Source organism: Micrasema longulum, unplaced genomic scaffold (assembly GCF_059751315.1).
Source record: "Micrasema longulum isolate JH-2025_06_02 unplaced genomic scaffold, ASM5975131v1 h1tg000271l, whole genome shotgun sequence".
NCBI classification, from domain to species: domain Eukaryota; kingdom Metazoa; phylum Arthropoda; class Insecta; order Trichoptera; family Brachycentridae; genus Micrasema; species Micrasema longulum.
Window position 1 is genome coordinate 1 of NW_028277475.1, and position 16,417 is coordinate 16,417.

Consider the following 16,417-nt stretch of genomic DNA (forward strand, 5'->3'; position numbering starts at 1 on the left):
TCTCTATCTTTGGTCACAAATCTCACTTCCTTTACTATTCTACATTCATACATACATACATCTTCTTATGCACGCGCGCCGATTATTCCAACTTTTAACATATCCATCTTCCAGGGGCGAACCGTGTATAGAAGCGATTATGCGTAGCTTACCATTATATTTGACTAACCATAATAATGTTTTATTGTAACTTTATATACAGAAAAACAAATAAATAATTAACATTTATTTTTAATCATTTCCACAGTTTGAAATAAATATAAATTTTAATAAATCGCGAAACTAATACGCGAAATAAATCAAGAAACTAGTCGATTATTCCAGCTTATTTTTTCATACAAATAAGTATACTATATTTTGAATGTATTAACCCCAGTGCGGGTTTTTTCTCCTAGATTGAACTTGCAGGTAATTTGTGTAAAATTATCTGAAGATTTCAAACGGAAAACAGTATTTCAAACAAAGTTTCTTAAGGACTATTTTTCTTTGAGATGGTACTCTTGACATAAGACCATAATTACTTTCATGCGTCATATTGCAGGACATACAGCGCTCCACGCGGCCGTTTTTAGCACTATTAATTACTAGAACAATGCGGCCAATATCACAGAGAACCACAGAAAAATATCAGTTTATAGTATATATTACTTACATTATATTATGTACCTCCTATGTAGGTACAAATATATGATTTTTTTTTTATTGCTTACCTGTAAATAAAATCACCATTCGCCACTGCCATCTTCATTTATTTATTAGATTTAATTTATTTTTTTTAAATACCCATTAAAAATGTACATTTATTTATCATTATTATTCTTAATTTTTTAAATTTTTTTTTTAATTTTTTTAAAATTTATATTTACTAATTATTCTTATTTATTTATTTTAGTTTTTACAGCGTGTAAAAAAACATTTTTTATGTCTATCCAATGTCCGGCCAATGCAAATGCAATGTTTTTGCGTGAATTCAAAATTACAAATTTAAAAATATTTTTTATGCTACTAATAAGTAGCAAAAAATATTTTTTTAACAGGACAGTATTTTTAAGACCTTTTTTACTTTCAAAATGAAAAAAAAAGTTATATTTTTGAACTGTATTCTTCGTTTGCCTGGATACGGACATGAATTCTAACTTTTCTCGCTCTCCTGATAAATAGTTATATTTCCGTCAACAGTGCTGATTATATTTGTTTTTCCCCCATGCAAATGTGTACTAGAAATACATTTATCTACAATGTTCGTTTCATTGTCTTTATTATGTAATAATAACTCATTAAATACAATGTACTCAGTGTATACGTATTTAGTATGTGACTATCGGGGTTGTCACAAACGTTTACATTTTTAATTCATATTTTTAGTAAAAAAAAAATATTCGCGTTCTTATGATTTAGCAAATGTTTCCGACAATATTTTGAGTTCGTCCAAATTTTAGAAGACAAGGACTAAATTCAACTCTCTGGGGAGCTGTAAACATTAACATATTACAACAGAGATAAAGAACAATATTTTGAGTTTGTCCAAATTTTTGTAGACAAGGACTGGATTCAACTCCCTGGGGAGCTGTTTATATTAACATATTACAACAGAGATGAAGAACATTGAAGAGAAGGTAATTTAGATGTCCAAGCATCTACGGGGCTTATGACCTGTCAATGGCTGGTTTAAGTGGCCACTTTACACACTGTGTAACATTCACCATTCTGCCTATATTTTAACATCTATATTCCTTCAATTCTTTCATCTGTTAGTATAGAAATTGAAAAAATAATATTTTCAGGCGTTGCCTAGTATGTAGGTGAAATAATTCAATTAGTTGAATCTCACCTGCATAAATAAAGGTTTCAGCTTTTTAACTTCACAAACATCAACAGATGAAAGAATTGAAGGAATATAGATGTTCAAATATAGGCAGAATGGTGAATGTTAAACAGTGTGTAATGTGGCCACTTAAACCAGCCATTGACAGGTCATAAGCCCTGTAGATGCCTGGACTTCTATATTACCTTCTCTTAAATGTTCTTCATCTCTGTTGTAATATGTTAAGAGTTAAGAAAATTCAGTTTCCCAAATGAGTGGCTGGATGTAAAAAATAATGTTGCTAGATTCTGCCCTATTAACATTTAAGAGTATCTAGGCGTAAGAAAGTTACCACTACAAAAAAATAATTAGTTATTTTATTTTTTCCGTCTGTGTTACTATCTTCCGGAGTGTACGTATCGAAACGTTAAAGGGGCCGGCTTCGTAATCGCTCTGTAAAATAAGACAGACTATCGTTTAGCATACCGTCTCGATAAATGTCAAAAGTTATGTAAAAATCATGTTTAAGCGAACATTTTTTGCTTGAATTGTTTATAATCGCTTTGAAGTGAGTACTTTTTATCGCAGAAACTTTTTTTAAAATAATAAATGAGAACTATTTTTAACGTTAATGACGTAAGGAAAGCGGACTAAATAGTTGCGGTAATTCATTGGTTTGTTTCGATCATATGATGTCGATATGACAAGTGGGTATAAATATACCGAGGTAGATACAGATAGTACAGAAGTTAAGTATACCGTCTCGATATACAGGGTGTTCTTTAAACCCTGTCACATCCGAAACCAAGATGATCAGTATGGGCAAAAAGACATATTAGCAAATTCAAAAAATATTTAAAACGAACAGTTTGATTAAAAATAAAATATTTAAAAAAAGGAATGGTTGCGTACTTCTGCAGAGGAGAAGCGAGGGGTGCGCCGCCGCGCGGTTGACGGTATATCAGACTCCCCCTCCTTCCTCATCTTTTCACCCCTGCGGAAGTAAGCAAACGCTTGTTTTTTTTTTATATTTTATTTTTGTAAATTTTATTCGTTCTAAAATTATTAAGTTTAATGTGCCAATATGTCTTCTTGCTCATACTGATCATCGTGGTTTCGGATGTGACATGGTTTAAAGAACACCCTGTATACAGATGATGAGCGTTCATAATTAAGGCCCTGGGATGTAATACATATATTATGATTGATATATTTTTTTTTTAATATGTAGATATTAATCGATTTTTAATGCGTAGTCCACACAAAAGGAGAGACTTATATTCCATTTCAATTCATATTTATATATTTTTATCTAATCTAATAATTAGTCGACTCTATTCTGAATCGCAGCCCTATCATTAGGTTTGATTGACCCCGAATGCTTTAAAATCATTCAGTTGTGAGTGGTCTTCATTCTAATCGACAGCGTGACGATACAGCACGCGATAAACACGTGTAGTATTCACAAAATTTACGATAAATCACATTAAAATTTACAGAACTATAAGACGTTTGTAACTCGTGAAATTATACTAATAAAAATCAAAAAATCAAATTACTAATACTGTTTGATTAACAAAACAAGTTTACTTACCTACGATTACAAAATATGTTGATGTAGGTAGTCCAGTACGGCAATGTAAACAAGAAATATTCTCAAGTGCGGACAAGTGTAAATATTGTAAGTATTTTTTTACTCATTAAGATTAGTTTTCTGTGTTTATTATTTTCGAAATATGTATTCAAAACTTGATACGCACTCGTACATTAAATGCCTACGTTTGTTTAAAATTATGAAATGTACGAACGGGGACAATTTCTAGTTAAATTTATGTAAAACAAAAATAAATATAAAAATACTTTGTTTTTAACCACTTATTTATTTATTTATTATTTCACGTTTTACATAAAACTTTTTAAAAAATGAATACCTCACTGGGCACAACCCATGTCGAGGCATTTATTTACATGATTTAATATATTATACTTATAGTGTCTAAAAAATATACATATAAAACATTACATATTCACATTTGAATCCACGCAGATATTTACACGAAAAGCAAAAGTAATTATACATAACAAATTTACTGCTTTGGTGGGGTGACAATCTCGAGACAGTTCTCGGGACCCAAATCAAGTAGCCATTTTTTTACAAATAGTTTAAATTGCTTAAGATTTTTATCTGCTTTTATGGCAAATGGTATATTGTTATATATTTTTGGTCCAAGGTATATTTAACTCCTTTGACCATTATTTCAACAATGTTTTGAATATGTCCAAATGTTTGCAGACTGGCTGGAGAGTTAGATGTCTAGACTTCCATATTCCCTTCTCAAAAATGTTTTTCCACTCTGTTGCAACTAATTTACATTATTATTTAACGAATTGGGGATAGATTACATTTTAGAAACGGAAATATGGAAACAGGGACAGGATTCAACTCCCTGGGGAGCTGTTTATATTAACATATTACAACAGAGATGAAGAACATTTAAGAGAAGGTAATATAGAAGTATAGGCATCTACAGGGCTTATGACCTGCCAATGGCTGGTTTAAGTGGCCACTTTACACACTGTGTAACATTCACCATTCTGCCTATATTTGAACATCTATATTCCTTTAATTCTTTCATTTGTTAATGTTTGTGAAGTTAAAGAACTGAAACCTTTATTTATGCGGGTGAGATTCATCTAATTGAATTATTTCACCTACATACTAGGCAACGCCTGAAAATATTATTTTTTCAATTTCTATACTTCTTCATGGACCAGGTAATTTATCAACATGTTGACATCAACTGGTCCATGAAGAATAAATAATGATCAATTTTTTTTTTTGTTGAAAGATCATGTTTTTAACAAGATAATATTTATTTTGGTTTCACTGCATTTTAGTCTAATAAAATATAATGACACAAAATACTTCGCAGTTTTTTATTATAGTATATATACTGAAGTTGGTTGATTTGCCATTACAATTTATTACTAGATATGTAAAATTATTGTTTTTATTTCTAATCATATGTATAAAGTATTTAGTTTGTCTTTAATTTCTTAAGGGCAGTGTATATTATAATGTACCAATTACTTATATATTAATTGCTTCTCTAATCAAAAACCCCACCGCACGCCCCTGGTACAAAGTATTCCCTTGATTCGTAAATATTAGCTAGAACTTTCATTAAATCTCAGCTTACTCAATATTGGATGGGATCCAAAAATAGACGACACGCAAGTTATGTTATATTTATATTCCTCTTCAGTCCTTGGGAGTTCTTAATAACATGTGATGTTTCCTTACGAATACAATGTAAGTAAATACTTTATTTGATTTTATCATAGCCAAACTAAAATAACAAATATTGATAACAAAACCATAAGTTAGAGTTCAAAGAAAATCTCAACCAATTGTACGAATAATCGGCCCACAGCTCAGCGGGTCAACCGAGAATATAACGTTTATTTAAATCAATAATATTTATTTATTTATTTTGTAAGGTAAACAAACAGCAAATTGTACAAGTATCGCACCCCCAGAAGTACACTGTCGTATGTCTAAATTTTGTTGTTTGGCGTTATGAATACAGCTTAACCACATTTGTATTCTCTTAATTAGGATAACACTCACGTAACACAACACTTTAGTCCTTAAAATATAGCTTGATTAGAATGACATTTGTCTCTTTAAACATTTTGGTAACACAATATAATAATGTTTGCATAAAAATATAATTTTAAAAAAATATATCAATAAAATAAAAGGTTAAAAAAATTAAATACAAGTAATCAAGTCTTTTTAACATATTACAACAGAGATAAAGAACATTAAGGAGAAGGTAATATAGAAGTCTAGGCATCTACAGGGCTTATGACCTGTCAATGGCTGGTTTAAGTGGCCACTTTACACACATGTGTAACATTCACCATTCTGCCTTTATTTAAACATCTATATTCCTTCAATTCTTTCATCTGTTGATGTTTTCCGTGATACCGAAATATATAAAAAATAACAAACAAACACTTTTCTTGAAACTGTTTTAAATTGTTTGGTTTCCCCATTTTTTTTTTCACTAAACTTAGAATTTAAGAAAAAGATTTTTAAAACCAATTTTACTTTATTTTTATTTATATCACTATTCTTTATTTCGTCCTGCAGTCTCTTTACTATGCGAGGGAGTATATACGCCCTGGTCCTCTCTCCATTCTCCTTACGCATTTAAAGCTCTTCTTTCCATGTAATTTCCTTTCACTTTTCAGCGCGTTTCATGCTTATGTGATATTGGCGTTTTGTAAAAATCCATGAAGTCCTCTGTTACCAGGCGATAGTATATCATATTCGGTACCGTCAAAACTTTACACATCGGGAAAAGATTTTCGTAGTCATTTTTACAAGTAATCATGTTGGTTTTACTTGCTAACGTTTTAAGGAATCTAATTTGTAATTTTTGTATCCTATTTGTTTACGTTGTAAATGTTAGCCCGTAACAACTCACTCCATGTGATATGATTGACTCAACCAGCGCATGGTATAAACATGGGTTTATATTGACACACGAAAAATCATTCGTATCTGGCGTGTTAATTATTTTTTTTAATACAATGCTTGACACATAAATCAACATGAATATATAAAATCAGCTTTAAAACAAAAAAAAACTAAAATACTCCTAATTATTAACGACGTTCTTACAAGGTTACATCATTTTGCAAAAACGTTAGAGATGGACAAATTGATCAATGTAAATTGATCGAATAAAAAATAATTAATTTTGATGTTGTTCATGAAAAAAGTATAAATGTCTTGTTTTTTGGTGAATAATTGTGTTAAACACACTATAATAGGCTTGTTTTTGCGTTTTTTATATCAATTTTCGGAAACAGAGTTTTATGATTACATGAAATAACTGATAAAATCGATTTTATCTGTGATCAGTAATTTCTTATCACTAATGAAATTAGTTTGACAGCTGTCATTCTAATCAAGCTATATTTTAAGGACTTTACGATGTTTTTGAACGAGATTTACCACAAACTTTAGTATTCTTTGAAATCGATTAATAAAAATATCGAGAAGATTTCTACGGTCAAATGAGTAAATCGTTACCACAAAAAATAATGGACATTAAAATATCAATATATGTACATTAAGTTACGAGCATTAATAAATTTTTAAAAGTTTGTTTTTGCTCTTCTGCAAAATGGCCGATTAACATACCACGGTGTATTTCTAGGGGTGCAATATATTGATATTTCGACCGTGTTCAGGTCGAAGACATTATTCTCAAAAAAGCGATCACATTATCCAAATGTGTTTTAAACCAATTGCATAAGTCTTGTACATATTCTGGAAAAATAAAATCAACTAGTAGGCAACGGTCGGCTATCGCCGACTTTTCGAGAATTAGGCCCTTCGGGCAACTGTAATCAGCCCTCCGGATCTCGTTTTATCGGCACTACGGGCTTCAGTTTTCGGCTCTTCGCGCCTCGGTTAATTAGGATCTCGGTCACTTAGAAGTACCATCCTTTTGGGTTTCACTTTTATGTTTTTCAGATTAATCTAAGGTGATCAATAATAATTTCCAATTCAAAATAATGCTATAAAAACAACACAAAATTCACAGAAATATTTAATATCTACGTAAGAATATTGGCTAGGAAGCTATTAAAATTATAAAGAAAAGAACAATTAATTAAAAAAGATAACTGTCAGCTGTGGCCGACTGTTACATGCCAGTTCATCCGGCCCTTCGGGCCTCGTTTAGTCGGCCTTAATGAATCTGTCCTCTTGGTCTTATTAAATCGGCCCTACGGGCGCCAGTTATATTAATACGACTTCATATTAAATGTCTACCCAAAAAGTTAGTTCGGTTAGTAAGCGATTAAAATTTAATAGTGAAGAATCTGTCATTTAAAATAACAGTTGTCACCAACTGTTGCATGCTTTTGAATTCAGCTCTCCAATGCGTATTTACTCATGGCCTTAACCCTTTATAGGACCGTTATTTTTGATGATCTTCGTCTCACATACCTAATAAAATATTTTATTTTTAAAGATAAAAAAAATTGCATTTGAAAAAGCTGAGAGGAAGACTGATCTACTCGTGGTTTTTTTTTTTTTTAATAGCAGTAAATTTTAATACAAATATAAAGAGAATTATTATTGTTTACGAATATAAAATTTTGACTGACGAAATTGACCTGGATTTAGTGTTGATACAACGATAATAAGGCTTTTATTACTGTGCGCAAATATAGGGGACAGACGCAATAAATGAATTATAGAGTATTAATATTATAGATATAGGTGAGATAATTAGTATTCTGTTCAAATAGTAACATTTAACTGACGAAAACGACCCTGATTTAGCGTCAATACCACGATAATAAGGCTGAAATTCCTGCGCGCGGGTATAAGCGACAGACGCAATCAATCAATTCTAGAGTATTAATATTATAAATTGACGTTTGCAGTTCAAATCATTTACCTGGCGGCCTCCGTGGTGTAGTGGTCAAGACGCTTGACTCACAGACGGAAGGTTCCGGGTTCGATTCCCGGTGAGAACACAAAAATTAAATGTGATTTTTCTCAAGCCTGGGTATTCTGTGATGTAATTCACCGCTGTAATTGGGCCTCCTGGCCTGTTGTGGTGCAAAAATAAAATAAAATAAAAAAATAAAAAATAAATAAATACCTAAAGTGTATATAAGACCTATGCAATGAGGAATTTCAGTGTCTTTTTTATTTTTTTTTATTTGTTAATAGACTGTGAAACTAGGCCATTCACTTTTTTATGTATTGTTTTATCAGCGATTTGATTTTTTTAAATTTGTATTTCTGAAATAACTCCGTGTGACGTCAGAAGTTCTTCTCTGTCAGTTCTTCCTATTGGTTTGTTTACGGTAAGAAAATTACATATCCTTCACAGCTCTCATATCATTGGTTGGTTCATATGAACCACTGACGTTGCATCTTTCAAGTAGTGCGTTTTAGTTAAAATATTTTTTATTATTTTTTTCATAAATTTTAAAGAAACTTTGCCTTACAAATTAATGCTCTAATTTTTACCGCGCGCAAGAAAACCTTTTTTGTATCCAATTTCCCGTAGAGCTGAAGTTCCTCAAAGTAGTGTGTTTTTATTAAAATATTTTTCGCGTCACAATCACAAAAAACTATCGACGTGCTTAAAAACATGCTAAGCATTTGAGCAATCACAATGAACAAAAATGAACGCGTGTGTCGGTTTGTTTTTTGTTTTCCTCGTAAATAAATACAGTTCATTCGTGAAAAATCGGCGTTTACTATAAAAAATAATACAATATATTGCATTTGCAAAAAAATACGGAGTATCTAATACAAAAATGTTAAAATTAAATTACAATTACTATAGCGATTGCTTTTCTTGACATTTCGCTTGCCAACCGCCAGCTAAATTCAATAAATAGCACGACAAATAATAAATACATAAATAAAAATAGCAGTATTTGAATGTTTTCCATATTTACACCGGTGAAATTCAAAGATGTGATTGCGCAGCAGGATTATACGTCGCGAAACGTAAATATTTTGACATTTAATATTAGGTGTTTAATAATAACGAACATTCCATTGTGATCGCGAATACGATAAACAACCATGACGATAAATTATTATCACGTCGCTTATTAGCACGTCGATAGTTATTTATAATTGAGCTACCGGTAATATCTACATGCTTCACTTAGGAGTAAATGTGGAAAAGAAGAAGAAGACTTACGAATTAATTTTATTATTCTTAATGATTTATCTCTCGATAAATCGGAGCAATAATGTTATCAAATCGTTATCTATATTATGTTTCATTTTTATTAATCCCATATTTATTTTTAAGGTAGGTACTGGCAACTTTCAGATAACCACATTCACAAAACACTTGACGAATATTGCCTCATTATTATAATATTATATTATACCATTTTAGATATTTATCAATTCATACGAAGCATACAAACATTATTTAGGACATTCAACTCTCAATACATTGTTAAATTCATACATATGTTTATTTTTGATACAACACATTATTAGCAACATTCGTTTATAACTGGGCCCATTTCAACACACCCTGAACCCTTAGAAATATGGCATTTAACTCATTTTGACCCATTAGTTTCTTTGTAGACGTCGCTCAGTACGCAACTCCTGATTCGAATTTAACTATGCCGTGTTGTGTCCTTTTAAAGCGTAGAAATACTGCTGGATCTTAAAGAAACAGGATCCAATCACATTTCATATGTAATTATCAAATGAATGTGTTTGTCACTAATGCATTACATAAAAATTGAATTATTTTTCCTTCTGTCAGATTGTCGAAGAAACAAAATGGAAATTTCGTTAGTATTGCCAGGGTATAATTTTTTTACCCTACTTTGCTCATTTAATAAAAGAAGTAATAAAAATTTAACCTCGGATTAAACAACGCCGTGGTGGACATTTGGCCGACATTATCTTTAAAACATAAAATATTATTTGACATGATATAAAAATATCCGTTTTACGTAAAATAAAATTTGTTTTATATTTTAAGTTCAAAGTTCATTCATTCAATTACTCTTATTAAATGGCCCTTTACTTATCTACTCTGTTGTGTCAATCAATGTTTCCGAGTGCACAATAAAATGTTAGAAAAATTAACAAATTGTTTTTTTTTACCTTACATTTGTGTTATGGTTATATTCTTCGCGATCTGGCAATATTACTCGGTGACTTCAAGTATGCGCGCGTCGAAAGTGTGTCTAAGTGGGGGAATTATTGGACGCAGTCCGATGCATTCAAATATGATTCTACGCTCCTTCTGGACTATTCTAAATTCTATGTTTGAACTTTATTTCTTACAAAATATTTTTTACATTTTTTTTCATACATTTTCCAGAAACTTTGCATGTTGGTCAGCTCAATGCCCTTCATGTATTGTACACTGATAGCAGAGGGAATTAGAATTTAGTGGACTGTATGGAAAGTGTTACTCACTTTTAAAGATCTTCCAATTGTTTCTTATATGGAGCACTTTACTATTTCTGAAGCACGGATACCGGTTTCGTGTAGATGTCGATGAACTATATAATTTAGCCTGTTTAAACAACACTAACTTCACTTTGTAGGAAATGTGCTGACGCAGTATATGATAAAGATTTATCAGAGATACAACTTTTCACATGTGACTTGCTCACAGGACGGTAGAAGAAAAAGAATTTGAAATAGGAAGAATTCGGGAAGAAACGGGTTATTTACAGTCTTATATGAGTTGCCAGTATAGAAAATGTAAATTCAGTACTTAACAATGGCTCTAAAAAAATCACTTTAAATAGCAACAAAACATAAGCTCTGTTATTTTCTAGAATCGTCCTTTCTTTTCAAAATATACTTTTTTAAATAAATGGCACACTAATATTTAATAAATTCAATAATTGCGTAATACTACATAATTATCCACGCGACAGTACCTACGTAAATGTTGATAATTATCATTGTATACAACATAATAAATTACAAGTTATGGCGACATTTTATCTTTATTCTACTACAAATTAATTTAACCCACATTATAATTAGTGTTAATATAAAATGTCTATATTATATCGTTACTGATTGCACTTGAGGGAGAAACACTCGAGGGAGGAAATGAGGGAAAGAAAAAGATAGCCAGATAATAGAGTAAAAGAAAGAAAGGGAGATAAAGATAATGAGGAAGTCGGAGAAAGAGAGAAAGAGCAAGAAATAGAAAGTGAAAAAGAGAAAGATCGAAACAGAATAAAGAAGAAAAAGGGGAGAGAGGTGAGGTAAGAGATAAGGAAAAAGAGAGAATGAATGTAGCCAGAACAAATAAAAGAAAGGAAACAGAGGGAGAGAAAGAGAGATTTGTAACCCTGCCTTGCCCCGAGATTTCGAACGTAAGACTGGCAATAGCAGCAATAGAAAAAATATCTAACGACAGGGCTAGGTTAAACATTGACCAGTAATTCAGTATCCATACAGCTTGTAAGGATATTCGCGAGACCGTTGGCCAACTAGCCGTTCGCCTTGAACGAGAGATCGGAGAAAGAAAGCGCTTAGGCGAGATACTCAGCACCCTATCTGAAACCAAAATGTTTGGTGAAAATTCAGGAAAATCCTATGCATCGACACTGAAAACAGTGAGAGGAGTAGTCAGAGACATCGCTCCGAAGAATCCAACTGTGTTTGTTTATCCCGATAAAGCGGAAGGAACGACTGCCGAGACTACCAAAAAGACAATTCAAGAGGTCTCAAAAGATTCTTATCCAGACACACTTATGTATGGAAGCGAAACATGGAACTGGCAGAGGAAGGAAGGATGAAAGCCGAGTGAACGCGGTCGAAATGCGATCTTTTAGACTTTAGTAAAGATACCTCAGAAATTTCTTCTGAACCATCTCCAGCATAAAAGAATACTTCAATTCGTGGGGTGCCCAGATCAGAGATCCACTCTCAAGTCTGCTTCGCACCAATGAGTTATAAAGAAGCCTAAGAAGATAAGCTGGCTTTAGCCTTCAGGGGGAGATATTGTTTCCCCATAAAAAAGAGTCTGCAACGAAAGTGTCCCAATATGTTAGTCAAATAAGATGATTATTCAACAGGATGCATCAGTCCATTCTTGTGCTACGCGAGGGAAAAAGATGACAATAGCTGGCAGTGTTTTCTTACATTTTCTATTCAGTTCGGCATAAACTGCCCATTAGTGAGGCCCACAGATGCGCCAATACCTACCTTCTCATCTTTTTCCCTAAGAGAGTCAGTGATTTATTTAAATGAAGATGAAATCACTCAGACAAATGTGTGGGAAATCAATGTATGACAGGGTTAAGAATGATGAAATCAGGCGAGAGTGTAAATCTGAGTCAGGTATAATTATATTTAGGTATATCAATTGATAAGATTGAAAAAAGGTCTCGCAGATGGTTTGGTCATGTAGAACAAATGGATGACGAAAGAATGGCAAAACAAGTATATTTGGCAAAAATGAACGGTTATGTGAGACGAGGACGACCAAGGAAGACGTGGCATGATCAGATGAATCAATATCTTAAGTCAAGTCATGTCAAAAGCAGGCAGAACCGAAGGACATGTATGACAAGATATATAAATGTGGAAGAAACTAGAAATGTTTGCCAGGATAGACGTGTGTGGCGGTCCATTCTCTCTGCCTACCCTTACGGGGAAATTGCGTGATGATAGAAGTAGTAAATATTATATTAGTGTTAAAGGACACGTAGGGGTCTCTGGCCAATAAAACATTTAGTGAAAAAGACTCCCTAATATTTCAAATAAACAAATACGCGATAGTCAAAACAAACTGTACTATATATTATTTTATGCAAAAAATAAACAAAATGTTTGGGTCAAGTGTCAGACAATTATACAATAAATTGAAATAATAAATAATTTTAATATTTGATAACAACATTAAGGACATAATATTATGAATTAAAAATATATTATATGCAAAAATCAGCGATGCCATTAGCTTTATGAATACCGTAAGAAATATTACAATTATGCTTAAATTGTTTAGAACTAGGAAATTTATTTATTTAATATTATTTTTTTATTAATAACTTACATGTAAATATAAGTTATTACATCATTATTTATTTTCGTTTATTCATCGCAACATAAGGCAAAATATTTTTGAGAAGATATTTGGAATTCTATGGAATTCCAGCTATGGCTGGTATTTCAAATGCTCTCGCGGCCATATTATCTCGCGTATTTACATACACGAGAAAAACTGTTTTCTCGTGGCGCGAGAGTTGTTCAGTGCCTCAATCACAAATAACTATCGACGTGCTCAGAAACATGCTAAGCATTTGAGCGATCGCAATGAACAATATTGAACATGCTTAAGCTATCAGTCATAAGTTATGACTTATGAGTCAACGCGTGTGTAATATCTAAGCCAACGCTCGTGTCGGTTTGTTTTCTCGTAAATAAATACAGTTCATTCGCAAAAAATCGGCGTTTACGATATAAAATAATACAATTTATTGCATTTGCAAAACAGTAAGGAGTATCCAATACAAAAAAGTGAAAAATAAATTACAATTACTATGGCGACTGCTTTTTTTGACATTTGCCTTGCCAACCGCCGGGTAAATGCAATAAATAGCATTATAAATAATAAATAAATAAATAAAAATAGCAGTTTTGGAATATTTTCAAGTAAAATTCAAATATGGGATTGCGTATCAGGATTATGCGTCGCGAAACGTAAATATTTTGACATTGAATAATAGGTGTTCACAGATGTTTCGTCGTGATCGTGAATACGATAAACAACCACGGTGAGAAATTCTTATCACGTCGCTTATTAGCACGTCGATAGTTATTTGTAACTGAGCTGCAGAATAGCACCCCAGGCAGTTCCATGGCTATTTTTTTTTTGTAAAACAATTCTGTTCTACACGGATTTTTCCCTAACCGAATAAAAATGTATTTTTTATTTAATGAACAAGCGTAGAGTTGTAAAAACAAAGATGAAAGTCGTCTAAATGTCAAATGTGTGTCAAAACTACGTCCGAAGGTGCACAAGCAACAAGCACAGATGTCGACATCCGTACAATATGAGAGGCTGAGATAAGCATTATCGACAAAATCATGAAAGGAGTTTTGCGTTGGTTTAAATATGTAGAGTGAATAGACAACAAAAGACCGGCTAAAAAGATTTACGATGCTAACGTTGATGGATGCAGAAATCGAGGAAGGCCGAGAAAGACATTGCACAATCAATTTTTAAAAATACAAGATGGACATGGTTGGACAAGATGGTCAAAAGTCGGAATAATCGGCGCGTCTAAAGTCGGAATAATGAGATTTTATGTTTTTTATTTTATTTTATTCAGAAAACATACAGTCATACATAATAAGTATAAAAACCCGAGGATTCTAAAAATTAAAGACTTGTTAGTTTTCTTTAATGATTTAAATGATACAAAAATTAAATGTGGCAAAAACTAAATAAATAAAAAACCCAAGCGAGAAAAAACGTAATTACAAATAACATTTAAATATTCTTACTGTAAAATAATTTTTATCATTTGTTTTTAACATTAATTTGTTAACACCATTTTATTATACGTATGTATACAGGGTGTTCTTTAAACCCTGTCACATCCGAAACCACGATGATCAGTATGGGCAAGAAGACATATTAGCATATTTGAAAAAATATTAAGAGTGAACAAAATAAAAAAAAAATATAAAAAAAACAAATGGTTGCTTACTTCTGCGGGGGAGAAGCAAGGGGGGTTTTAACGGTGTATCAGACTCTCCCTGCCCCCCTCCTCGTTTCTCCCCTGCAGAAGTAAGCAAGCATTTGTTTTTTTAATATTTTATTTTTGTAAATTTTATTTGTTATAAAAATTAATTTTAATGTGCCAATATGGCTGCTTGCTCATACTGATCATCGTGGTTTAGGATGTGACAGGGTTTAAAGAACACCCTGTATGTATATATATTTATATTTTTTTTGTGTTTAAATTCTTTATAAGTTATTTACCATTTGCTTTTTAATTCAATCACTTTTCTTATATCCATTTTTTTTTTCTCTTTTACTATGTAAAGTTTCACTTTTTATTTTGCATGGCAGTATGCTTTTTATTGTCTCTACATGTATACAAAAAGCGTTGTTTATTTTTTAAAGTATCACTTACTATGTTTGTACTTGCCTGTATATTTTTTGTGAACGCCCCTTGGGCGTATTATAAAATTAAATAAAAAAACATTTGGGTTTTCTATGGAGGTTATTATTGGTAACAAATGAAAATACTGAATGCACAATCCGAGCCATCCATGCACACATATATGAACGCATACATATACACATATGCATACGCACATCTACATGCATCTACATAATATTAAACATACACAAACATATACATTACATGCGGCACATATACATAGCATAAACCACTCAAGCTGCACATTCAGCAACTATCCCAAATAATTAACTCCATGAAGAAATTTTCTATACAAATGCAACGTGCAGTTAAAAATATCTACATTAATACTGAATCCATTATAATTTTTACAGCTACGTCTAATAAATTAATTTGACGTTTAATTCTTTCTACAGTTGATGTTGAGATGTATGAATGTAGAGGAAGAGAGATTTGTATTCAAAGATTTGTATGCAAAGAGTGCCATGGCGCTCGATCCTCTCTGCCTACCGTCACGGGGAAACAGCGTCATGCTTTGTTTGTCTGTTTTATTAGAAATGAATGAATAAATAATACTCAATGGGAATTACTCAATGGGAAAAAGGAAAAAAGAGGAAAGAGGAAAGAGGAAAGAGGAAAGAGGAAAGAGGAAAGAGGAAAGAGGAAAGAGGAAAGAGGAAAGAGGAAAGAGGAAAGAGGAAAGAGGAAAGAGGAAAGAGGAAAGAGGAAAGAGGAAAGAGGAAAGAGGAAAGAGGAAAGAGGAAAGAGGAAAGAGGAAAGAGGAAAGAGGAAAGAGGAAAGAGGAAAGAGGAAAGAGGAAAGAGGAAAGAGGAAAGAGGAAAGAGGAAAGAGGAAAGAGGAAAGAGGAAAGAGGAAAGAGGAAAGAGGAAAGAGGAA

The 16,417-nt window shown here is 32.1% G+C and overlaps 1 protein-coding gene across 2 annotated transcripts in view; it reads left to right on the plus strand.

The window, feature by feature from the left end:
• Positions 1 to 3,198: 3,198 nt before the first annotated feature.
• Positions 3,199 to 16,417, plus strand: part of LOC148282990 (nose resistant to fluoxetine protein 6-like) — a 36,476-nt gene continuing 23,257 nt past the window's right edge. For both annotated transcript variants that reach the window (XM_088224170.1, XM_088224171.1), the window contains exon 1: positions 3,199 to 3,485. The gene's annotated coding sequence lies outside the window, so the exon portion shown is untranslated. The remainder of the gene's footprint in view (positions 3,486 to 16,417) is intronic.